We start from the raw sequence: 20,850 nt of genomic DNA on the forward strand, positions 1-20,850 counted from the left end.
AGCAATAAGACGACATAATAAGAATCTTGGAATCAGTGAGAATAATAGCACACAAGCAAATAGTTTACATGCTGCAGTTAGTGCTACTAGTGCAGACGTTTTAGCAGGAAAATGTTTGAACATAGAGCCAAAGATAGGTGATTTATGCAAAAAGCAAACAAGGTTAGATCAATAGCATGGTCACATGATGCAGAGTCATTAATAAACTGCATCAAATTTGGTTTAGTCAGAAGATTTCAGTTAGTGAAGATCGGGGTATAAAAACCTTTATAAAGGTTGAAATAAATTTAAATCCAAGTCCTTGTTAGGATTAATGCAGAGTAAACTTTAGTCAAGGTATCAAAAAATAAAAATTACCATCTTGAAAATAATCTAAGATCTCAAATTGTCTCATGCAATATTCCTTTAAAAACTTAAGCTTCTGAATCAATCAGTTACTAATTTTTTAGTCTAGTAAACAACATTTATCAAACACAAAACACTGTAATGGTAAAAGCAGAATCAGCCAGAACCCAAAACGCAGCCACAACAAGAGGATGGTTAACCAAAAAGTTTTATTACTAAAGTGAATGGTGTAGAAGGGTGTGGTCACACTAGTGGGTCAGGGACGAGGAATCCACAGGGGTCAGGAGTCCAGCCGGGGAAGGGGAGGGTGAATGGACAAGGGGAGATCTGTGGGGGTCTCGGGGGACAAACAGACGACAGGGACAAAATCCACCAACCAGAAGCTGAGTCTTGAAACGGTCCGGGATCATGCACGGGAGGGTCTCAGGCAAGGAAAATCCAGAATCCAGAAGGAAGGAGGCAGGAGGCAGGGTCAGAGACAGGCAGGGTTCAGCAACAGGACTTTCAACAGCAGAAGGATTAGGCAAAACTCTGTGGTCAAAAACAGGCAGGATCAGAAACCAGAAATCTCTTAGGAACATGGGACAACAAGGCTTGAAAGCTGTGACAGTGGCAACAGACGATCTCGCACTGAGCTGGTGACGAGCAGCTGTTTAAGTAGGGCCCAGCTCAGTGCAGGTGAGGGCAATGAGCAATCAGCACAGCCAAGGCAGAGCTGAAGGGCTGGAATCATGACATCACCTCCCCCTCAAGGGGCGGCTCTTGACGCCCCTGTGGGCTGGTCCGGATGCTGGCGATGGAAATCGCGGATGAGGCCCTTATCCAGGATCAGGTGAGAAGGCACCCAGGACCTCTCCTCAGGACCATAGCCCTTACAGTCAACAAGGTATTGCATGCCATGGCCCCAACGTTGGGAACGCAGCAAGCGTCTCACAGTAAAGGCAGGGGCTCCATCAATGAGTCAGGGGGGTGGAGGGGGTCTGGAAGGAGGGTAAAACCTGGATGACCTCACAGGTTTGACCTTGGAGACATGGAAGGTGGGGTGTACACGTATCGAAGAGGGCAGATGGAGACGCACCGCTGCTGGGTTAATAACCTTGGCAACAGGAAATGGGCCCACAAAACGGGGTGCCAACTTGCGATTCTCTACCTTGATGGGTAGATCCTTAGTGGATAACCACACCTTCTGACCCACCAGGTATCTTGGGGCTTGGGATCTGTGGCGATTGGCATTGCTGGCATAAACAGCAGAGGTTTTGCAGAGAGTCGCTCTGGCCTTTCTCCAGACTCTGAGACAACGACGTGCTGATAAATGGGCAGCAGGAACCTTGGTAGCCCCTTCCTGAACAGAGAGAATAGGCGGCTGATAGCCAAAAACAACATGAAATGGTGACAGACCTGTGGCACTTGATGGTAATCCATTGATGGCGTACTCAACCCAAGGTAAGTTCTGCGACCAGCGACTGGGAGCATCCATGCAAAGGATGCGCAACTTGGACTCAACCTCCTGATTCATCCTCTCTGTCTGGCCATCCGTCTGAGGGTGAAAACCTGAAGAGAGACTGATGTCAATGCCGAGAAGGGTGCAAAACTCACCCCAAAAACGGGAAATGAATTGTGGTCCTCTATCAGAAACGATGTTGCGGGGGATGCCATGAAGTCTGAACACTTCTCTGGCCATCACTTCAGCGAGATCAGGTGCTGAAGGTAACTTGCGTAGAGGAATGAGGTGGGTCATCTTGGAGAATCTGTCAACCACCGTGAGGAGTACAGTGTTACCTTGAGAGGGAGGTAGGCCAGTGACAAAATCCATAGAGAGGTGGGACCATGGTCGATGTGGAATAGGCAGGGTCCTTAGTAGACCGGCTGGGGGACGTCTGGAGGGCTTTACTCTGGAACACATGGCGCATGCTGACACAAACTCTCGTGTGTCCTTTCTGAGTGTGGGCCACCAGAATCCTGACTGGACCACTGCTAGAGTCTTGGTGACAGAAAAGTTTAGAGCCATGACAGAACTGAAGGACTTTAGACACCATCTCTTCAGGAACAAACAGAAGACCCCTAGGACACTGAACTGGAGGTGGCTGTTTCTGATGACTCCTCTTGAGCAAGGTCTCAATACTGGTCAGAGCTAGCCTGGTCTTGGAGGGAAGGATGTAGTCATGGTCAACAGAATCAGAAAGACAGACAGAAGATTGATGAAGTCTCGAAAGGGCATCTGGTTTGACATTCTTGCTGCCAGGTCGATAGGCCAGGGTGAAGTCAAATCTACTAAAGAATAGTGCCCACCTAGCTTGGCGTGGGTTCAGTCTCTTGGCAGACTTTAGGTATTCCAAGTTCTTATGGTCTGTCCACACAGTAAAAGGATGTGTGGACCCCTCTAGCCAGTGCCTCCATTCCTCTAAGGCTAGCTTGATAGCCAACAGTTCTCTGTCTCCAACGTCATAGTTACTTTCGGAGGCAGAGAGCCGGCGAGAAAAAAAGGCACAAGGATGTAACCTGGCATCATCTGCGAACCGTTGAGATAGGACTGCGCCGACCCCAGTGTCGGAAGCATCAACCTCCACCACAAAAGGGTTAGATGGATCAGGAAAACGCAGAATGGGAGCTGAGGTAAAGAGACGCTTAAGCTTACCGAAGGCTTGTTTAGCCTCTGAAGACCACTTGAACTGAGTCTTAGTAGAAGTGAGTTGATGAAGGGGGGCAGCCACAGAACTAAAATCCTTGATAAAACGGCGATAAAAATTGGCAAACCCAAGAAACCGTTGAAGCTCCTTTAAACTGGATGGTTCTGGCCACTCCAAGACTGCTGCCACCTTAGATGGATCCATGTTAATCCTGCTGGGAGCAATGACAAACCCCAGAAAAGATACAGATGACTGATGGAATGCACACTTCTCAGCCTTAACGAATAGTTTATTTTGGAGCAGCCTGAGAAGAACCTCACGAACATGCTTGATATGGGTAGGAAGATCCTTCGAAAAAATCAAGATATCATCAAGGTATACAAAAACAAATCTGTTTAGCATGTCCCTTAAAACATCGTTAACCAATGCCTGGAAAACGGCTGGAGCATTAGTGAGCCCAAAAGGCATGACCAGGTATTCATAATGCCCTGAAGGGGTATTGAATGCTGTCTTCCATTCGTCTCCTTCTCTTATGCGGACCAGATGTAAGCATTACGCAGATCCAGTTTAGTGAACACCGTACTACCTTGAAGGAGCTCAAAAGCCGAAGTCATGAGAGGCAGAGGGTACCTGTTCTTGATGGTAATTTCGTTAAGGCCTCGATAATCGATGCATGGTCTAAGAGAGCCATCCTTCTTGTCCACAAAGAAGAATCCTGCTCCTGCTGGGGAAGAAGATTTTCTGATTAGACCTGCCTTGAGAGCGTCAGAAATGTATTCCTCCATAGCCCCTCTTTCAGGACCAGAAATGGAATACAATCTGCCCCTAGGTGGGGTGGTTCCAGGGCGAAGGTCAATGGTACAGTCGTACTCTCTATGAGGAGGCAGAGAAGTGGCTTTAGCCTTATTAAAAACCTCACACAAATCATGATAAACCTTAGGGACCCTAGACAAATCTGGGTAATCATGGTTGATCTCACAGGGAGACATCATGATGGGAGCTTCCCTCAAACAAGAAGTGGAGCAGGATGGTCCCCAAGACTGAACCTCACCCGTTAACCAATTAATGACTGGACTGTGTTTGATGAGCCAAGGGCGTCCCAGAATCACCGGAATCTCTGGGGATTTGGTCAGCAGAAATGTGATCCTGTCATGGTGGTTTCCTGAAATCAGTACAGAAACGGGCTTAGTGCAGTGAGTTATAGTATCAATAAGATGCCCATCAATGGCAAAAATCTCACGTGATTTCTCTAGAAGTTCCAACTCCAGTGCGAGCTTATGAGCTAGGCTGACATCAATAAAGTCGGCATCAGCCCCAGAATCAATGAAAACGGGAACTTCCCTCCCTTCAGGAGAGTCAGGGAATCTGATGGTGCACTGATTGTGGGAAGGGTTCTGATGTCTGAGGATAGGGTTCAGTAAAGCCCCCCCAAGCTTTACTGAGCCTGTTCTTTTTGACGGACAGTTAAGAGCTCGATGGTTCCTCTCTCTGCAGTAAAAACACAGGTGATTTCTGAACCTCCTCTCCCTCTCTTCAGCAGAGAGCCTGGTCCTACCCAACTGCATGGGCTCCTCAGTGTTAACAAGGGGGGGCGTGAAGGCTTGGGGCATGCTGCTTGGACTGACCTGAACAGTTGAGACCCTTCTTTGATAATTAGATGAAGACCTCTCCCTCTTACGTTCACAAAGGCATTGGTCAATCCGCGTGGCAAGCCTTTCTAAGGCCTCGAGGGACATAGGACGGTCACGGGTAGCAATTTCATCCTTGATATCATCTGACAGGCCCTGGTAAAAAACGTCAAACATGGCCTCATTATTCCAAAGACAACTGGACTTCAAGGCATGGAAATTGATGATATAGTCAGTAACAGGTCGAGAGCCCTGTTTGAGAGAAAACAGTCTCCTGGCAGCCTCTCTCTCAGGACGGATAGGATCAAAAACCCTCTTCATCTCATCAGAAAATTCTAAAAATGAGTCACAGCTGTCAGCAGCACTCTCCCACTCAGATGTTCCCCACAGCTTAGCCTTACCAGATAGTAGAGAGATGGTATAGGCCACCTTGGCCCGTTCAGAAGGGAAGGCTGAGGGCTGGAGTTCAAAAAGCAGAGAACACTGGGTTAAAAAAGCTCTGCATTGTTCAGGATCCCCATCAAAACGCTCAGGGGGGGGAATCTTGGGTTCGTTGTTAGAGTTAACCGTGGGAGTGGCAGTAAGTGGGAATGGCCGCATAACTGAGGGCTTAGCTTGGGCTTGGGAATCCCTTAGAGAAGAAAGTCCCTGTAAAAGCTCCTGGACATTTCTTTCTAGGCCGGTAACAGCATCCTCTACTTTAGAACACCAATCGGGATTTGGCTGTGGGTTCATACTGGCGAGATCGTACTGTAATATTGCAATATTCCTTTAAAAACTTAAGCTTCTGAATCAATCAGTTACTAATTTTTTAGTCTAGTAAACAACATTTATCAAACACAAAACACTGTAATGGTAAAAGCAGAATCAGCCAGAACCCAAAACGCAGCCACAACAAGAGGATGGTTAACCAAAAAGTTTTATTACTAAAGTGAATGGTGTAGAAGGGTGTGGTCACACTAGTGGGTCAGGGATGAGGAATCCACAGGGGTCAGGAGTCCAGCCGGGGAAGGGGAGGGTGAATGGACAAGGGGAGATCTGTGGGGGTCTCGGGGGACAAACAGACGACAGGGACAAAATCCACCAACCAGAAGCTGAGTCTTGAAACGGTCCGGGGTCATGCACGGGAGGGTCTCAGGCAAGGAAAATCCAGAATCCAGAAGGAAGGAGGCAGGGTCAGAGACAGGCAGGGTTCAGCAACAGGACTTTCAACAGCAGAAGGATTAGGCAAAACTCTGTGGTCAAAAACAGGCAGGATCAGAAACCAGAAATCACTTAGGAACATGGGACAACAAGGCTTGAAAGCTGTGACAGTGGCAACAGACGATCTCGCACTGAGCTGGTGACGAGCAGCTGTTTAAGTAGGGCCCAGCTCAGTGCAGGTGAGGGCAATGAGCAATCAGCACAGCCAAGGCAGAGCTGAAGGGCTGGAATCATGACAAACATACAAACATTCAGTCCAACACGAAACAAACACAAACAAACGTTGCCATCAGAATTTGGAGTCAGTCAAAATTTCATCACACTCAGACATTTACAGTCAGTCCTCATTTTGTCCATATTTTCTTAAATTGTAATTATCAAATTTACTGAAGCTTCAAAGTTTCCTCAATTGTCTTTTAACAACATATTTTAATGTTTGAATTCAACTCTAAAGTTCAGGATCCTGTTTTAAGCTGTGTGTACACATATAAAAGAGATCTCAATATAATTCAGGATCATAGCAACCAGTTGATCATATTTCTGCTGAAGCGCTTCATTCATTTATATACACTGCTCAAAAAAATAAAGGGAACACTCAAATAACACATCCTAGATCTGAATGAAAGAAATATTCTCATTGAATACTTTGTTCTGTACAAAGTTGAATGTGCTGACAACAAAATCACACAAAAATCATCAATGGAAATCAAATTTATTAACCAATGGAGGCCTGGATTTGGAGCCACACACAAAATTAAAGTGAAATAACACTACACGCTGATCCAACTTTAATGTAATGTCCTTAAAACAAGTCAAAATGAGGCTCAGTATTGTGTGTGGCCTCCACGTGCCTGTATGACCTCCCTACAACGCCTGGGCATGCTCCTGATGAGGTGGCGGATGGTCTCCTGAGGGATCTCCTCCCAGACCTGGACTAAAGCATCCGCCAACTCCTGGACAGTCTGTGGTGCAACGTGATGTTGATGGATGGAGCGAGACATGATGTCCCAGATGTGCTCAATCGGATTCAGGTCTGGGGAACGGGCTGGCCAGTCCATAGCTTCAATGCCTTCATCTTGCAGGAACTGCTGACACACTCCAGCCACATGAGGTCTAGCACTATCCTGCATTAGGAGGAACCCAGGGCCAACCGCACCAGCATATGGTCTCACAAGGGGTCTGAGGATCTCATCTCGGTACCTAATGGCAGTCAGGCTACCTCTGGTGAGCACATGGAGGGCTGTGCGGCCCTCCAGAGAAATGCCACCCCACACCATTACTGACCCACTGCCAAACCGGTCATGCTGAAGGATGTTGCAGGCAGCAGACCGCTCTCCACGGCGTCTCCAGACTGTGTCACGTCTGTCACATGTGCTCAGTGTGAACCTGCTTTCATCTGTGAGGAGCACAAGGCGCCAGTGGCGAATTTGCCAATCCTGGTGTTCTCTGGCAAATGCCAAGCATCCTGCACGGTGTTGGGCTGTGAGCACAACCCCCATCTGTGGACGTCGGGCCCTCATACCATCCTCATGGAGTCGGTTTCTAACCGTTTGTGCAGACACATGCACATTTGTGGCCTGCTGGAGGTCATTTTGCAGGGCTCTGGCAGTGCTCCTCTTGTTCCTTCTTGCACAAAGGCGGAGGTAGCGGTCCTGCTGCTGGGTTGTTGCCCTCCTACGGCCTCCTCCACGTCTCCTGGCGTACTGGCCTGTCTCCTGGTAGCGCCTCCAGCCTCTGGACACTACGCTGACAGACACAGCAAACCTTCTTGCCACAGCTCGCATTGATGTGCCGTCCTGGATGAGCTGCACTACCTGAGCCACTTGTGTGGGTTGTGGAGTCCGTCTCATGCTACCACGAGTGTGAAAGCACCACCAACATTCAAAACTGACCAAAACATCAGCCAGACAGCATAGGTACTGAGAAGTGGTCTGTGGTCCCAACTGCAGAACCACTCCTTTATTGAGTGTGTCTTGCTAATTGCCAATAATTTCCACCTGTTGTCTATTCCATTTGCACAACAGCAGGTGAAATTGATTGTCAATCAGTGTTGCTTCCTAAGTGGACAGTTTGATTTCACAGAAGTTTGATTTACTTGGAGTTATATTGTGTTGTTTAAGTGTTCCCTTTATTTTTTTGAGCAGTGTATATATATATATATATATATATATATATATATATATATATATATATATATATATATATATATATATATATATATCCACATCACTAGTTAGCATAGCTACCAATGACAGCAGATAAACATTTTTCCTGTAATGATTTTCCACCATTAGCACATTTAGCAGCGAGTGAATGATGTTGATTGACAGCGCTAGGACCCTCCTCCTGGTTCTGATTGGTTGTTTTGGTCGGAACGTTGCTTTACTTTAGCTAGCAATAGCAGTTCAGGGAGCAGGTGGAGGAGATTGATTGTTTTCACAGATTATCTGACATGATGACAGCTTTAACAAATATGGAGAAAACATATTTTATTAAAGTTATAAAGTACAGATTGGATAAAATGCAACTACATAGAATTTTTTGATATGTCTGGATGCTTCATGTACATTTTGCATGTTGCTTTTGACTGTTGCTGGTGGGGAGACATTTCAGTATCTAAAACTAATAGAAAAAATTTAAGCAAACTACTTGCAAACTGTGTGTGGACGGTTGGATGCAAAATTCATGAGCAGTAAATATTGTGCTACTATCTGTATTGAACCAAAGAAAGCAGTTGCAAGCGTTTAAAATTGTGACACTTTTGATCGTTCACATAGACTCAAGAAATTGTAACAGCAGCTGCGTGGGGGGCCCAATCTAATTTTTCATCATGGGACCCAAGATTCCTGGTGGCGCCCCTGGATTAAAGTCAGGTCAGGTGTCTAGTTTTCAAATATTTTACGTTCTCTTCTGGGATTTAATGTTTTGGCAGTGCTGTGGTCGTCTTAAAGCAGCAACTTATGTTAAAAAGTGTTTTAATATAAACCCTCTTCTATGGAAGGACAACAGAATATCACTCTGATAAACATTTAATGACTAAAATCACAAAACCCTCACCGTGTATCGCTCAGAAAAATGAACCCATTTAAATAAAGAAATCCCTCCGTGGGTGATTCCACGATAGAGAGCCTTCATTTTCGTTAGCATCGGTGCTGTAAGCGGTCCGGTGTGCAGCGGTGGTACCAGCACTTTTAAACCTCACTCATCAGTTTACCGGGACTTTTTCCGCTGTTGTATCAGGTTTATGTCAGTCTGCATGTGATGGCAACAGATCCAATATCTTTGTCATTTAGTCAGAACGCCAGCAGCAGCATTCTGGATCAGCTGCAGCTGTTTGATTGATTTGTTGGACAGACCTGTGAAGACGCTGTTGCAATAATCAATACGACTGAAGATGAACGCATGGATGAGTTTCTCTAGATCTGGCTGAGACATTAGTCCTTTAATCCTGGAAATGTTCTTCAGGTGATAGAAGGCCGACTTTGTAACTGTCTTTATGTGGCTCTGGAGGTTCAGGTCAGAGTCCATCACTACTCCCAGGCGTTAGCCTGATCGCTGGTTTTCAGTTGTAATAACTGAAGCTGTACATTGACTCTATATCTATAACTCTATATCTATAACTCTAGATCTATAACTCTAGATCTATAACTCTAGATCGTTCCTCTTTAGGTCCAAAAATAATAACTTCAGTTTTGTTTCTGTTCAGCTGGAGAAAGTTTTGGCACATCCACACATTTATCTGTTCTAAGCATCTGTTCAGTGATTGGATGGGGTCAAAGGTCACCTGGTGACATCGTAATGTAGAGCTGTGTGTCATCTGCATAGTTATGGTAGCTAATATCATTTCCTGTTATAACCTGAGCTAGTGGGAGCATATAAATATTGAATAAAAGGGGCCCTAGGATTGAACCTTGGGGTACCCCACATGTGACCTTTGACCTCTTTGATGAAAAGTTTTCAATTGAAACAAAGAAATCCCTGTTCTTTATGTAGGATTCAAACCAGTTAAGCACTGGACCGGAGAGTCCGACCCAACTCTCCAGTCGATTCAGTAATATGTCATGGTCAACACTGAGGTCCAACAGAACCAGCACTGTGGTTCTCCCACAGTCCGTATTTATATGGATATCATTGAACACTTTGACTAGGCCAGTCTCTGTGCTGTGGTGACCATGGAAACCAGACTGGAAGGAGTCAAAGCGGTTGGTTATAGTTAGGAAGCTAGTTAATTGTTTGCACAGCTTTTTCAATAACTTTGCTGATGAATGGGAGGTCAGAGGTCAGAGGTCGGCCTGTAATTCTGCATTAGTGATTTGTCCAGATTGTTCTTTTTTATAAGTGGTTTGATTACTGCTGTTTTCAAAGCCTGGGGGAAAACGCCTGATGAGAGCCATGAGTTACTATCTGGATCAGATCAGCAGCAATAACAGGCAGGACTTTCTTAAAGAAATGTTCTAGAGTTATAGATCTAGGACATCCAGGCAGCAGGAACTGGAGCTTAGTTGACTTATAATTTCCTGTAGGGTTTTATAATTAAGTAGTTGAAATTGGGTCATTTTTCCTGTATTTGTTTTGTTTGGGCTCAGCATTGGTACTGACTTTATAGTGGATGTTCAGATTAATCCTCTGATTTTTTGAATTTTCTCTGAAAAGAAGCTGGAAAACTGGTTGCAGGCGGCAATACATTGGAATTCAGGCGGTAACGTCACAGGAGGGTTTGTGATTCTGTCAACTGTTGCAAATAAAGCTCGAGCATTGTTAATGTTTTTGTTTATGACATCTGCAAAGAAAGCCTCTCTTGCATGTTTTAGTGTTAAATGATAGTTACGTAGTCTTTCTTTATAGATGTCACAATGAACGTGGAGTTGAGTTTTACGCCATTTTCGTTCTGCCCTACGGCAGAGTTGTCTTGCAGATCTAACTGTTTGTGTATTTCTCCATGGAGATTTCTTTTTACCAGACACAACCTTCATTTTAATGGAATCAATAATATCTGAGACTTTAGACTGAAAATCATTTACCAACTTATCTACATCATTACAGCTTAAGGGTGAGGAAGAAGAGTAGATTTGATGAAAAGTTTCTGCTGTGTTTTCAGTGAGAGAACGTTTTGTGATGGTTGCTGTTTGTCCAAGTGGGTTAAAAGATAAAGAACTTTCAAAGATAACAGGAAGTGATGCGACAGGCGACATCAGTTACAGAGACATTGGAAATATTCACACCCTTACTGATAACCAGGTCCAGTGTGTGTCCTTGAGTGTGTGTTGCTTGTTTGACATGTTGTGTTAGACCAAAAGTCTCTAAAATATTAGCGAGCTTTTTTGCCCCTCTGTCTTGGGGATTGTCAACATGAATGTTGAATCACCGACAGTTATTAAACAATCATAATCAATACATATGAGAGATAGAAGTTCATTCAAGTCAGTAAAGAAATTTTCCACCAAAGTTGGAGTTTTGTATAGAGTTACAGTCAAAGTTCGTTTGTGGCCTTTAACCTCAATTCCAAGATACTCAAAAGAGGTGAAGTGACCCAAAGAGATTTTACTACAATTTATGGTATTCTTAAATATTGAAGCCACGCCTCCTCCTTTTTTGTGTTTTCTATTCTCATTGAAGAAATTGTAGTTAGGAGGCGCAGATTCAATTAGTACGATCGATTCATTATTATCATTCAACCATGTTTCTGTCAGAAACATAACATCAATATTATGCTCAGTGATGAAATCATTAATTAATAGAGCTTTAGCACAGAGAGATCTGGGATTTAAAAGAGTTTAAGTGACTTGGAGGCCAAGAAATCTTCAGTCTGAGGTTCCTTTAGGCAGGGGAACAGTCTGATGTTTGAATTAAAACAGCTGTATTTTATGTTTCTGTTTCTTGTAAATTTTCTTGTAGTGATCCGGACAGGTAATGTCCTGTTCTGCAGTGCCGGGGGGCCAGACACATTCTGGAGCAAGAAGGGTGTAAAGATAAAGTCTGGACCCCGGCCTCAGACCTCAGAGACGCAGAGTGATGGATCCTCTGGGACGTTAGAGTCAGGTGGCTTAAATGAAGTGAGGTCTGCTACGTGAGCGCTAAGGAGAGACGTCCCAAGTACAACCTGTTGATTCATTCCATCTGTAAATTTAAGAAACTCCGGTCCAGAAGACATTTCTCCATGTGTATCTTGTGAATCCTGTGAATGAGTGGGTGAGCAGAGAGGGAGGAGAGAAGGAGGAAGGGAATCACTTGCTCTGTCTCCAGTCGATGTATCAGCTTGTTTTGAAACTGGTTGCTCCTGATATGCAGAGGGTTCCATCCTAGTCAGAAGTCCTTGAGCCTGTTCTGCTGAAGCGATGATCACGTTGCTGTCCTTGCTGATAAAATGAAAAAGATTTGCAGTGAGTAGCTTTATCCCATGTTTATTAAGATTGCGTCCGCCTCTTCCAAAAAGGTGAAAGTGCTGCCAATAGATCCAGAGGTTATCAATGAAGGTCACTGAGCTGGCAGAGCAGGTTTTAATCAGCCATTTGTTTATCATGTCCAGCCTGGAGTGTTTTTCGTCTCCCCATTGAGGTGATGGAATTGGACCACTGAGAAATAACTTCATTTTTAACTTTCCCATAGTTTTCAGAAGAATATTAAAGTCCTTTTTCAGAATCTCAGATTTCTGCTTTGCCACATCGTTGGCTCCAACATGCACAACTAAGGACTCAATATCTGGCTGATCAGCGGTCAGCGAAAGAACTTTACGAGTTAAATCAGATACAGTGTCACCAGGAAACGAAATCACTCTCTTGGGATTGCAAACGTGACTGATTCCATTTACTGCCTCATCTCCAACAATAAGCACTCTTGGCATACCTTTCGTTTTCCTGGTAGCCGCTTTGTCCTTTGGAGCTTTGGGGGGTGGATGTGTTAGACTTGCCTCATTGTTGATGTTTGAAAGCGAGGTTTCACCCAGAGGCTCAGGCTGGAGTACAGAAAATCTATTTTTCAGTGGGATTCCCACAGAGTCAGAATGTTTTGAGGCCCGGGCTGGTCGCTCTGTCCTTGGGAGCGGGGTCGGTGGAACCGTTTTGGTTGCAGCTGCTTGTTTTTTTTTCTTTGGTGGAGCAGGTGTTGAGGTTGAAGGTGGGTTTCGGCTCAGAGCCGGCCACGCTGATTCGTCCAGGTGAGGGTTCTCCCTGTCAGTCGCCTCATCAGATCTGCGGTGTGAGACCTTTGCTTTGGCTTGGCACCCAGATCGTTCCAGGGTGAGCTGCTTGATGCGAGGCGTACAACCTCTCCGTTGATTTGAGGAAGAGTTGTCTCATTTCCACAGTTAGCGTTGATTTCAAAGTTAACCTCCAGCTGTTTGATCTTCATTTCTATAGACTGAAGTCGTTGTATAATACTGCTAATGTCCTTGGGGTCAGCCGGAGGCATTTTGTCCTGGTTCAACTTGGAGATGAAGAAAAGTAAGGTAAAAATAAAAGTAAGAAAATCCTCCAGTCCTTAGGTTTGAAGTAATCCAGTTATGATGTCGAAAATGTAAATATAACTATAAAAACTGTCACTTTAAAAATAGCTCAGGCAAAGTTATCAGTAAGGACGGGAGAGAGCAGGACAAGCTGTTCCTCCTTCAGGTGCCACTGTGTAATAATATTAATTATTACACACAGTGACAGACTGGCGACCCGTCCAGGTGACCCCGCTTCTCGCCCGGTATGTTAAGCTGGAGAGGCTGCAGCTCCTGACTCCACTGGGGTCAAGATGTTAGGAAATGGATGGTGGATGGATTATCATATAGTTTATTTAAAAGTTGCCTTTCTGGGCAAAAATTGTAATCTCACAAAAAATAAAAACAAAAAATATATCAGAAAGAAATTCTACATAAAAAAAGACAATAAAGTGTTGCTTAATCCAAGAGTTTATACTCTGTGCATAATTATTAGTTTTGTCATATCTTTTTTTTTTACTTTATGTTTATTGATTGTGTTTCATTTATTAATCACATACAGAACACAGAGCGGAACAACTGTCGACAAGAAGCATTACTTACATTCTGACAAAGATGAACAGATATAGGATGAAAACAGCATATAAATTTACATCCCAATCTTTGGGTTTTTTGAGCAGCAATTAAAGTGACAGTATAAGTGACCTGATTCAGTTATTGTTTTCTAGAAATCTAGTCCATTTGCTCCATCTCTTTTTGTAAAGGTCCGATTGTAGTCTCAGCATGAACCTTAACTTTTCCATTTTGTGGGTTTCGTCCACCAGTTCCAGCCAGTTCTTTAGCGTTGGTGGGTCGGGTTGAAGCCAATTCCAAGTGATCGATTTTTTGAAGATTTTTAATAAATATTTGTCACTCATGTTCCAACTCTCAGGAACGGCTCCGAGCAACAATGACATGGTAGGTTGTTGGAGTCTGAGATCCAAAATTATTTCAATTTTCTCCAAAACTTCTTTCCAATAAGACTTGATCTTTATGCAGTGATTTGGCTCCGCGTCCCCACATCCCCTCCAGCATTTAGAAGCATTCGGGTTTCTATAATACTGCTGCTTGGGTGTTCTAAAAAACGTAACAAGTTTTTCCAACTGAACTCACGCCAATAGTTTGAGGAGGAGGTTGAAGCAGCGGATTCACACATATTGTCCCATTGTTCTTGTGATATTTCAGTATTCATCTCTTCCTCCCATCTTTTCCTAACATAATCTGTTGACATTCCTTTGGATCTCAACAATCCCTGATAAAGTTTGGAGATGGTGATCTTGCCAGGCGTGGAGTAAGCTTGTGACACCAATTGAATTATCTCCTTAGACTCTGAGATGCAGGGTTTTAATATGTTTGAAAAAAAAAATTGTCTAAATTGCAAATATCTAAAGAAGTCCCCTTTTTCTAGATCATATTTTTGTTGTAGTGTGTGAAAACTTGGTAGTGTATTTTTGTCCAGTATCCTGCAATAAGCAGTTATTCCTTTCTGTGACCAGTTTTTAAAACTGGAATCTAATTGGTTAGGGGTGAAATCTGAGTCAAAGGCGACCCATCTGAGAATTTGTATTTGGTTTTCCAAGTTTAATTCCTTAACCACTTCAAACCCGGTCAAAAGGGTAAATGACACTAGGGGATCTAATTTTTTTTGGCATGCTGCTGCAAGTTTCTGATCTCCAATCAGAGCTTGTATTGAAATGTTTCCACACTTGGTTTCTAATTCTTTCCATCCAGCCTCATAAGTATGATCACACCACTGTACTACTGTTTTGAGTTGAGCTGCAAGGTAATAGCCATGAAGATTTGGGAGTGACAGCCCCCCTTTTTCTTTCCTAATTGTAAGAGTACTGTATCTAATTCTGGGTTTCTCTCCCTTCCAAATAAAACAAGATATCAATTTGTCCCACTCACAAAACTGAGAATGAGGGATTTTAATAGGCAAAGAAATAAATAGGTATAATAACCTACGTAATACTGACATCTTAATTACCTCAATTCTTGAATTAAAGTCAATTATAGATCCCGACCACTGTGTGAGGTCTTGTTTAATTCTCCTATTTACAGATTCAAAATTTTTTTTGTACAGATCAATCAGAAGGTAAGTCAACCATATACCCAAGTTGTTTTCTTAGACCAGTCAATAGGGATTTTATCTTTAAGCTCAACCGATGGGTGATAGTTAAAACACATAATCTGTGTTTTATCCATATTAAGTCTGTATCCTGAGTAGGTGCCAAATATGTCTAGTAACTTTAAGACGGCCTGGATTGCTCCGGGCTCGAGAGATATAGAAGGATGTCATCAGCATATAGTGCTATTTTATGTTCTCCTGAATTCGTTACTATACCATGAATATCATTGTTCTCCCTAATTGCCTGGGCAAGAGGCTCTATATAAAGTGCAAAAAGAGTTGGGGAGAGCGGGCAGCCTTGTCGAGTGGATCTCTCCAGCTTTATTGTGTCTGTCAATCGGCCATTTATCTTGATCCTAGCTGTGGGTGACGCGTATAATGTTTTAATAATGTTGATTGTGGTTTGTGAAAAACCAAACCGTTCCAAAACTAGAAATAAGTACTCCCAACTGACACGATCAAAAGCCTTTTCCACGTCTAAGCTCGCCAATACTGCTGTGTGATTGTTTGTCTGAATATTCTGAATTATGTGAAGTGAGCGTCTTATATTATCCTGAGTTTGTCGGCCAGAGCCAAACCCGGTTTGGTCCCCGTCAATCAGATCTGGGACAAACGCGTTCAATCTATTGGACAAGATAGATGCATATAGTTTATAATCTTGGTTAAGGATCGAGATCGGTCTGTATGAACTGCATAATATTTTGTTTTGTCCTTCTTTTGGTATTACCGTTATAATTGCTTCAGACCATGATGGCGGTGTTGTCCTTTTCCCTAATGTCCAATTTAATGATTTTAATAATACAGGGGATAGTTCTTCTTCAAATATCTTATATCATTCTCCTGGAAGACCCTCAGTACCTGGTGATTTATTATTTTTCTATATTTTTATCGCCATTATCAGTTCCTTTTCAGTGATGTGCTCAGTTAAACTTTTGTTCTGACATTCTCCGATTGTTGGCAATTCCAATGAATTGAGAAATGTTTTAACATCTTCTATTTGGGGCCTGCCATGCAAAGCAATGGCAGGAACCTATTGCTATTCTCCCAATTCTTTATTTTTCATCCGTAACCGTTAATGCGGCTCGTACCGCTGCGTGCACACCTACAAATGAGGTATCAAAACGTGCAGAAAATTCACGCCATTGGAGCTATTACTTTTGGTGGGATTCGGGGTTAACATGGCGACATAATTCGCAAAAAACTACGAAAAAAACCCCATTATAAGTCAATGGGAAAAATCCTAGAAATACCCTATTTTTGAGGATTTTCTGTGTCGTCACGAATTCACGTAGAAATGCCATTCAAATTTCATTTTGTAGATACGTCTGTGATCTCTTCGAAAGTGAAGACGGCTCGTCGATACCAATTACGGTTTGTCCACAATTTGTCTCTAAGCGACCCAAAGTTTCTCATTTTTCCTAAAGTTAGAGTGCGTCTCTCACTGATTAGAGTGAGAAATGAAGAGAATTTTTCACCCCAAAATAATTTTGAAATCGCCATCACGCCCACAAATATCGCACGATTGGTATCAAAATCGGTCCTGACATTGATACGCATGTCTGCTCCGGTAAAATGTTTTCGAAATTTATCTAGACCGTACGGTTTTCTGTCACGGTGCTTCAGAGCAAAGTCATGCGACAGGATTTTCTAGGCTGTCTCAGGCTCTGTCACTAACAGTTCACACCTTGGTGAGAAACTTATTTACCATAGCAACGGAACTCAAGAGGCTATTGGCTGCTGATTAGGACTACAAATACGCATCACTGTAGTTCTATCTATAGTGGAACCCTCAGTTGAAACAGATCAGGACTGAACTGGCCTTTATAACTACTTGCTGCTATGGGCTGTATATAACTGATTTAACTCAGTAACTGTTACACATGGGATTAATTTGGAACTTTAAAATTAAGCATAATAATAATTTCAAAATAAAAGCCTTGAGAATTTTTACATGAGATTATTGCTGTTTTGAGCATTATATAACTGATTTTATACAATGACTGTTATTCATGGGATTAGGTTGGCCCTTTGAAATGAAGTTTAACAAAAATTCCAAAATAAAAGCCTTTAATATTTTTACATCAACTACTTGTGTTTTGAGCATTATATAACTGATTTACCCAATGACTATTAGACATGGGTTTATTGGGGCAATAAAAATTAAGCTTAATGAAAATTTCAAAATAAAAGCCTTGAATATTTTTACATCATGTAATTGCTCTTTTTGGCTTTATTTGACTTTTTCATCCAAAGCACTGTTACACATGGTATTAGTTTGGCCCTTTGAAATGAAGCATACTGAAAATTTCAAATTAAAAGCCTTGACAATTTTACATCAGGTATTTGCTCTTCTGGGCATTATGTGAATTTTTTATCCAAAGCACTGATAAACATGGGATTAGTTTGGCGCTTTGAAATGAAGCTTAACAAACATTTCAAAATAAAAGCCTTTAATATTTTTACATCAACTACTTGTGTTTTGAGCATTATATAACTATTTTAACCCAATGACTATTACGCATGGGATTAGTTTGGCCCTTTCAAATGAAGTTTAACAAAACTTCCAAAATAAAAGCCTTGAGAAAATTTTAAATCATACTGAATGGTGCACGTCCACCTTACTTAACGTTCTTGTGATTCTCCACATACCATTGATTACGTTGCAGCGTTCTTTAGCATCGATGCTAATTTGTAGCGTGACAACGCCGGGCCCAAACCGACGGGCACGCCTTGGCAGGCCCCGGCTAAATTTCTTCAGAAATTTTCTAGTTTGCTTTGTTCTTGTTCAGGCACGTGCGGGGGGGGGGGCAAAGGGGGCTTTTTATTTTTAATTTTTATTTTTAATCTGTATGTCAGAAGGCCTGTTTGAGCCCCTCAGCAATAATATTTCTCTAAATATAATAATTTAGTAAAAATAAACTAGTCTGGCTGCCCTCAGTCTAATAATGACTCTCAGAGCCTCCATGTTGTTCAGACTCCATGGTGAGGAGGAGGAGGATCTGTTCCTCTATCTATCTAATTATGGGCAAGAATATTTTCATAAACTGGTTTGTGAATAAAAACGTAGGTCTGATGTTGACGTTAGAAAAACTGTTTCTATTTATATTTTTATAATCGTCCTGCAATAGTGGGACAAAACCCGCCTCTCCACTAAACTCAGAAATGCTGCAGAGAAACTTCTGACTTTAACTTCATCATTCTGCTAAAAGCCCGGTTCGGTTCACTACAGGCAGTCTGGGTCGGAACCACCGACAGATAGAAAGAATATCTGATTTATATCAGACATCCTGATATAAGACACTGAGACTGTCACCGCGAGTCGCAACGCAGCTCAAAGCCCCGGTACCACCTGGTACCACCTGGTACCACCCGGTACCACCCGGTACCACCCGGTACCACCTGCTGACTGTTCGCTCTGCTTCTCCTTAACGTTTCTACCAGGCGGGTTAAAGCCGCTGGAGGTTCTGGGCTGTAAACAGAAGTTACTGCAGAACCTCAAGTGTTAAAGGAAGATTCGGCCCAATTAGAGTTCATGAAATAAACATCAGAGAAAATATTGTAGCAATAATCAGAACCGCAGCAAAAAGCCAAACATGCCACAATGAAATGAACCAAAATGTCTCCAAAGCATCAGGGGACTGACAGGGGCCACCGGGGGATTCCAGGTAGATTCCAGGTAGATTCCAGGTGGATTCCAGGTAGATTCCAGAGATGCGCATCGCAGCAGCTGTTCCTCCAGGGCCGGCCCAAGGTAATATGGGGCCTTAGCCAGAACCCCCGTCCTACTAAGAACCTCAGCATCACTAACATGTTTAAATATCGATCAGGTGAATCTGTGAGAGGGAGACCAGGTTTAAAATCAATCACTGATTATTGGTTATTTGCTGTGATGTATTTGTGAACAAACCCAATTCAAATACAAAGATTACACCATATTGTAGCCATGGTAACACAACAATCAAACTACTAGATGATTCTTTAAACTTTTACAAAGTAAACGTCCTAATTAAATCCTAAATGTACTATTTATTTTTCTCATTTGAATTTATTAAATAAAATGTAATAACATTGTTATTCTCTATAAATGATGCTACAGGTTTAGATCTATGGTCTGTGGTACAATTAGACCATTTCTAGGGGCCCCTGAATGTCTGGAGGCCCCTGAGTGTCTGGAGGCCCCTGAATGTCTGGAGGCCCCTGAGTGTCTGGAGGCCCCTGAGTGTCTGGAGGCCCCTGAGTGTCTGGAGGCCCCTGAATGTCTGGAGGCCCCTGAATGTCTGGAGGCCCCTGAGTATCTGGAGGCCCCTGAATGGCCCCTACCAGCAGCTACTGAGTTTTCTTTGCCTTGATATCCCAGTCTTATAATTCTAGATCTAGAGGTTTAACATCAAACTATTATATAGTTTTAACCCCTTTGAGTTTCTGATCTATAAATCAGTCTGCAGCCAGGTTGTTCTAGAGGTTAAATAGATATTATTAGGGCTTCATTAGTAAAATGGCAGCAAATTAGCTTATTTCATAACTTCATGACCTTTGACCTTCTCTCCTCTGGTCTGTTTAACAGCTACAGTCTCAGATCAGCTCAGCCCTCCAGGACTGTCAGCAGCAGAAACAGAAACTTTTTACCTGTTGGGGAAAATAGAGACTAGATTTGCTTTGCATTTCCTGCATGATGGCGATGATCCAGTAGGATCCAGTTAGATTCTTGATTATTATGGGTTGTTGTTATGTTGTTGTACGGAGTTTTTGTTCAATGTGCCCCTTTTTTAATTTGAGCCCCTGCCCCTCCATAGGTCTTTGCACGGCCCTGTTCTTGTTGTGCGTACAATTCTTTATAATATGTTTGAAAAGCTTTGTCAATACCATCCAAACTGTTTTCTACTATTCCTGTCTGTGGGTCAGTTATGGAACAAATTGAGTGCATTATTTGTTTTTTGTGAATTCTTCTTGCAAGTAGTTTTGTTGCCTTTGGTCCAGCTTCGTAAAATGATTGTTTTAGTAATTTATATTTTTTTTCTTCCTCTCTTTTATGTATATCCAAAATTTTACTCCTTATCTCTTGGATTTGTGCATTGATATAATGAAGTTGGTTTTTAATTTGCAAGCTCTCCAATTCTTTTAATTTGGTCTCCAATTTATTTAGTTCTTTTTCCTTTTCTTTCTTAATAGCAGTACTTAGTGATATAAACTTGCCTCTTATAACTGCCTTCAATGTGTCCCATAAAATATTAGGCTTGACCTCCCCGTTATCATTCAGTTCTAGAACATTTTTTATTTCTGTTTTTATTTCTTTTATAACATTTTTATTATTTAGCAAGCTTGTATTTAGTCTCCATATCCTTTTTTTTGGTCTTGTATCCAGGTTAAGTGTTAAGTATACTGGCGAGTGGTCTGACAAGTTTCTAGTACCTATATCACAGCTTTTTAGTCTGTCGATCATTTTTAAAAACCAAGAAAAGA

General features: G+C 42.5%; 1 protein-coding gene and 1 long non-coding RNA gene across 4 annotated transcripts in view; both read left to right on the plus strand.

The window, feature by feature from the left end:
• The window catches only part of dlc (deltaC), a 385,702-nt gene that overhangs the window by 207,514 nt on the left and 157,338 nt on the right, over nucleotides 1-20,850 (plus strand). The window lies entirely within an intron of this gene.
• On the plus strand, nucleotides 752-5,865 carry LOC116737557 (uncharacterized). The gene is made up of 3 exons (XR_004342849.1): nucleotides 752-878; nucleotides 1,333-1,336; nucleotides 5,695-5,865. It is a non-coding gene; the product is annotated as an uncharacterized LOC116737557 (long non-coding RNA).

Source organism: Xiphophorus hellerii, chromosome 18 (assembly GCF_003331165.1).
Source record: "Xiphophorus hellerii strain 12219 chromosome 18, Xiphophorus_hellerii-4.1, whole genome shotgun sequence".
NCBI classification, from domain to species: domain Eukaryota; kingdom Metazoa; phylum Chordata; class Actinopteri; order Cyprinodontiformes; family Poeciliidae; genus Xiphophorus; species Xiphophorus hellerii.